At 49.9% G+C, this 4430-nt stretch overlaps 1 protein-coding gene across 1 annotated transcript in view; it reads left to right on the top strand.

Annotated features, from left to right (window-relative positions):
• EPHB1 (EPH receptor B1) overlaps positions 1 to 4430 on the top strand; it is a 362205-nt gene that overhangs the window by 6314 nt on the left and 351461 nt on the right. The gene's annotated exons all lie outside the window — the stretch shown is intronic.

Here is a 4430-nt window from a genome sequence, read left to right as displayed (position 1 = left end):
CCCCCCCCCCACCGAGTGCACAAATTTTTGTGCACTGGGCCTCTAGTGTATAATAACTGGCAAACGGGTAGGGACAAGCATAGCAGACTCCAGGTAAGCTTTCTAGTTAACTCGCCGGCGCACAAGTGCAAGGGTCTCCCTGAGTTGCTACAGGGTTGTGGGCATTTGACAGAGCGAATAGAAAATGAGGTCCTTAAAGAGCGTTCCATGCCCAGGTTTGCTCGATGATGACTGGCATGGATGGGCAGTTGCAGTGAACTGGACCCGTATGGGATGGGCAGGAGAGAAGGGGAGCTCTTCTTCCCTGAGGAGAGCCAACCGTCCAGAGAGAAGCATAGTGACTTCGGTCCACATCCAGACTGATGGCCAGACTCTGTGGGCACCAACCTGAGCCAGGATGATACCCAGGCAGAGTTCATGGGCACAGGGTAGGGATGCCAGGAAAGCCTAGCCCCTGGCAGCCCACTCTCTTGTATTTTATCAGGGCATGTGTGGGAAAGAGAAGAGGATGCTGCCCCCTGTCCCCAAGTGGCAGAGCAAAGCAGGGGGTAGCCCTAGCTCACATACAGGAGTTTCCCTTGGGTCACCTGGGCAGTGTATTCAGAAGGGGCTGCCTACCTGGGAAAGCCAAGAGGACACTGACCTCTTGCCCAAGGACCCAGGTAGGCACAAAAATTTCTGAATGCCACTGGATTCAAAATCCTGGGCAGAGATTGGCACCAGCTAATGCTCTAGGGACTGCCTGATATACTGGGACAGCCCAGCCCTCCTCAGAGCAGGTCTCAGGAGCCTCATTAATAAAATAGGGGCAGGGATACCTACCTCACAGACTGTTGTGTGGGTTACAGGAAGTGAGACTCTCCCAGTTCCCAGTACAGAGTAAGTGTCAGCTCCCTTGGCCACATCTCTGTCTCCGTGGTTTCAGCTCTGGAAACTGATACAGAAGTTCAGCAGTTCGCCTTGTGTATATGGTGCAACGGTGGCAGAGCAGGTTCCGGAGCTCTGACTTCTCCTCCCAGCCCGACCTTGGTCCTCACACAGGTCTGCTTTCCCACAAGCTCGGACCCCTCCTGCCGCTGGGATGGGTGGCCTCAGACCCTGCACCCTGGGTTACTGCATGGTGGGAAAGGCCTCAGCTTAATAATGAAGCAGAGATCAGCCAAGCGGAGGCCACAGGCATACCTGTTTGCTAAAACAATATCGGATAACGATTTTAAACCAGCTGCAGCTCAGGGAGCGCGTGGAGCTGCAGAATGACTACAGCTCAGGGCCTAACAAGGAGGCCATCACTTATTTATAACATTGCCGCTTTCTTGCTGTTATTGCACACGTGCCCCTGGGTCTAGGCAGGTGGGTACCTTCCGTAATCTGAGCAACAAATGAGTCGATTTGGCCAATTCTCTGAGCTGGGGGATTGGCTGGGATGAGAGAGTGAGGAATTCAGGAGTTGGGGTCCCCAGACACTGGTACTTGGGTGAGGGGCGAGGGGCTAAGCTTCGGAGTTCTCAGAGTCCTTTGTTTAAAGTGGATTCCGTTGCCAGGGACCGATCATGCAGATGTGGGGGTGTTGGCCCGCCACCTCACCGTAGCCATTATTTATGATTTATGATCACTGTTATTGTTGCTTTTATTTATTGTGTGCACTGCACTTCATATTCCAGGGCTCCCTGGGTAATCTCAAGCAATTTCAGGACTTTAAATTTCTAGACACTGACAGCCCCCTAACTTATTTTCAGCCCAATTTCTGCACTTCGTGCAAACACATACTCCCCCTTTGTCCCTGGATCTCTCCACTGGGATGTTGGACAGGCTCCTCAGCGACAGCATGTCCAAACAGAGCCAGTCCTCTGATAGTCTGCACCACAGGAAATGGCGTTCTGATCTGCCTGGTTCATCTTTAATCCCTCCCAATCCTTCATGGCCTCCTCCAATCTGCCCACAGACCCTGCTGGCTCTTCTTCCAAAGCACCTCCTGGATCCGTCCACTTCTCTCCACCACCTGGTTCTACTCCCCAGTCATCTTTGTCTCTTCACCAACAAACACCATTGCTTCCAGGTTCTTTCTCACCCATCCCAACTCTAAGTCAGATGACCTCCTTCTCCAATACAAAGCCTCCCCATGCCTTCTCATTACACTTACATGACCCACCTGTGCCATGACCCTCAGGTCCCCCCGTGCTCTGATCCTTGTCCACCTCTGTAGCCTTGCCACCTCCACAATCCCCTCCAGGCTGCACTGACCACCCTGGCCCTTTCACAGAGCACACTTGTTCCAGGTTCAAGGCCTTTGCAGCTGCTGTTCCCTCTGCCTGGAATCATTTCCCTCTGGGCTTCCCAGGACCGACTCCTCATCAGTCATGTTCCACCAAATGCCTACACATCATCTTCGAGGAGAGCCTACCTTAGTTAAATAACACCCCCTGCTGCTCCTTATCATAGTATCATGTTTAATCCTGTGTAAGCAGTTGCAGTTATCTGAAATTATCTTATTTGTTTACACCCACTAGCGTGTAGACTTTACCGGAGCAGGAACCATTTGGTGTGTGGGTTTGGCTCTGAACAGGGCCATTCACAGTGCCAGGGACATGGTAGGCTCTCCATAAATATTTATTGAGTGAATTCATGAACAAATGTTTTTCTCATTTTAATAATAACCTAGCAAAGTAGGTTTCATTTGCTCAGTTTTACAGGAAGTTGAGGTTGGAAGATGTCATACATCTTGCTTAAGGGTCATCCAAGCATATAAGTGGCAGAAATGAAGTTCACACCCAATTTTGTCTCACTCCAACATTCTCCTCCAAAACCATGCTACCTTTCCCAGACACCACTACCTGGGGGCTGCCTCCGGAAGACAGAGTGGGGGGATTCCTTGGGAAAGAGTTCCTGGCTTATGGTCCTCCACAGAGGGTTACTGTGTCTGGACCCTGGGTCTGTAATGACCAGCATCATCATCCCAGAACCTGCGGGTGAGGGAGCACGTGTGACTGTGCGGGGGCAGCAGGTTCTGGGGAGATGCAGTGAGTAGTGGCTGCACTAAAGCTTTGGGTTATCCTCACTAGGACTACATCAGTGTGACCTGGTGATGGCCAGCAGGCAGCCTGCTTAGGAGAGCTAATACAGTTAATTGCACCAAGCAACCAAGGGCAATGTCTGAGAAAAGAGAAGTGCAGAGGCACGAGAATGGAGTCAGGTGGGTAGCTTATTTGGTAGCAAGAACTAGATGCTGTCTTTCCATGTGGTGACACGGGGGCTGCCAATATGCCCATCCATCTGCCTCTAAAACCTGCATCTGCTCTTGTTCCTCATGTGGAGGGGACCACTTATGCTGTAACACCCTTGCCTTTCTGGTCCTGTCCTACCCCTCCGTTTTCCCTCGGGTGCACTCTGTTCTGAGTCTCATCTGACACCTGAGAAGAAAGGATGACCTCTCACAACAGTTGACAAAGGGGGTTTAGGGTACAGCTTTGCCTCCCTAGGACCTGTGATCCCACCCATTCAGAGGGCTCTGGGATGCCTCCTAAAGTAGCCTCGGCATAGTTTACTGTGGTCCTTGTAAGCGCATTGGAGAGATAATTTCCATTCAGGGAGAGGCCTTTTGCTAACAGTGTCTTCGTTCTCTCTCCCATTGCCTCTTCCGTTCCTTATAATTTGGATCTGTTGCAATTAATCAAGCTGTAAAGGAGTCAGGAACATTAAACAGAATTTGCCATTTTCATGCAAAGCTGAAAGACATGGCTATTTCACATGTAGCGATTAGACATTTTTATGACCAACCTATCACATTACACACCCCAGATTTCCAATAAATAAAGCAAAGCTAGAATGGGGGCTGCCAGTTGTATATAACAACCCAACTAACCATATTGTGGACAGAACAGTGCTGTCTTGACATCTAATTTACTCAATTACATGAGTGATCATGTCACACCCTGCTTAAGCCCCTTCAGTGTCTTACCATAAATTAGAATGACAGGTGAATACCTTAGTGCTCCCCTCCATCATGGCACTTAGACACAGCACGGAGAGAATATCCCATGTGCCTCCCTCCCTTGACTGGGTGTCCTATGAGGCAGGGGCCACACTATTTTTCTTGGTATCTCTTGACTAGCATAGGGCCTGGAATCCTGAGAGAACCTAGCAGAGGTTTGCTGAGTGGATGAATAACTGAATGATCAACTCAAGATACTGTGAACAGGGCCAGGGATGAATTGGGAGACATCTCACAGACCTAAAATGGCTCACGTTTGAGCCAAAGTCTACAAAGTGACATTTCTAGATATTTGACACCTCACTTGGAATTGTCTATCTCAGCATAGACCCTTAAATTTGAGCCATTAAGTTAAAATTGTGCCAACCTAACTACCCATGCCATGATAGAGATTGAGGTAAGGGACAAAAGAGAAGGGAGGGGGAGAAGAGAGGGGAGGGAG

Source organism: Myotis brandtii, unplaced genomic scaffold, assembly GCF_000412655.1.
Source record: "Myotis brandtii unplaced genomic scaffold, ASM41265v1 scaffold18, whole genome shotgun sequence".
Lineage (NCBI taxonomy): Eukaryota > Metazoa > Chordata > Mammalia > Chiroptera > Vespertilionidae > Myotis > Myotis brandtii.
Note: the sequence above shows the minus strand (reverse complement) of the source record. Positions and strands in the feature narration are given on the sequence as shown.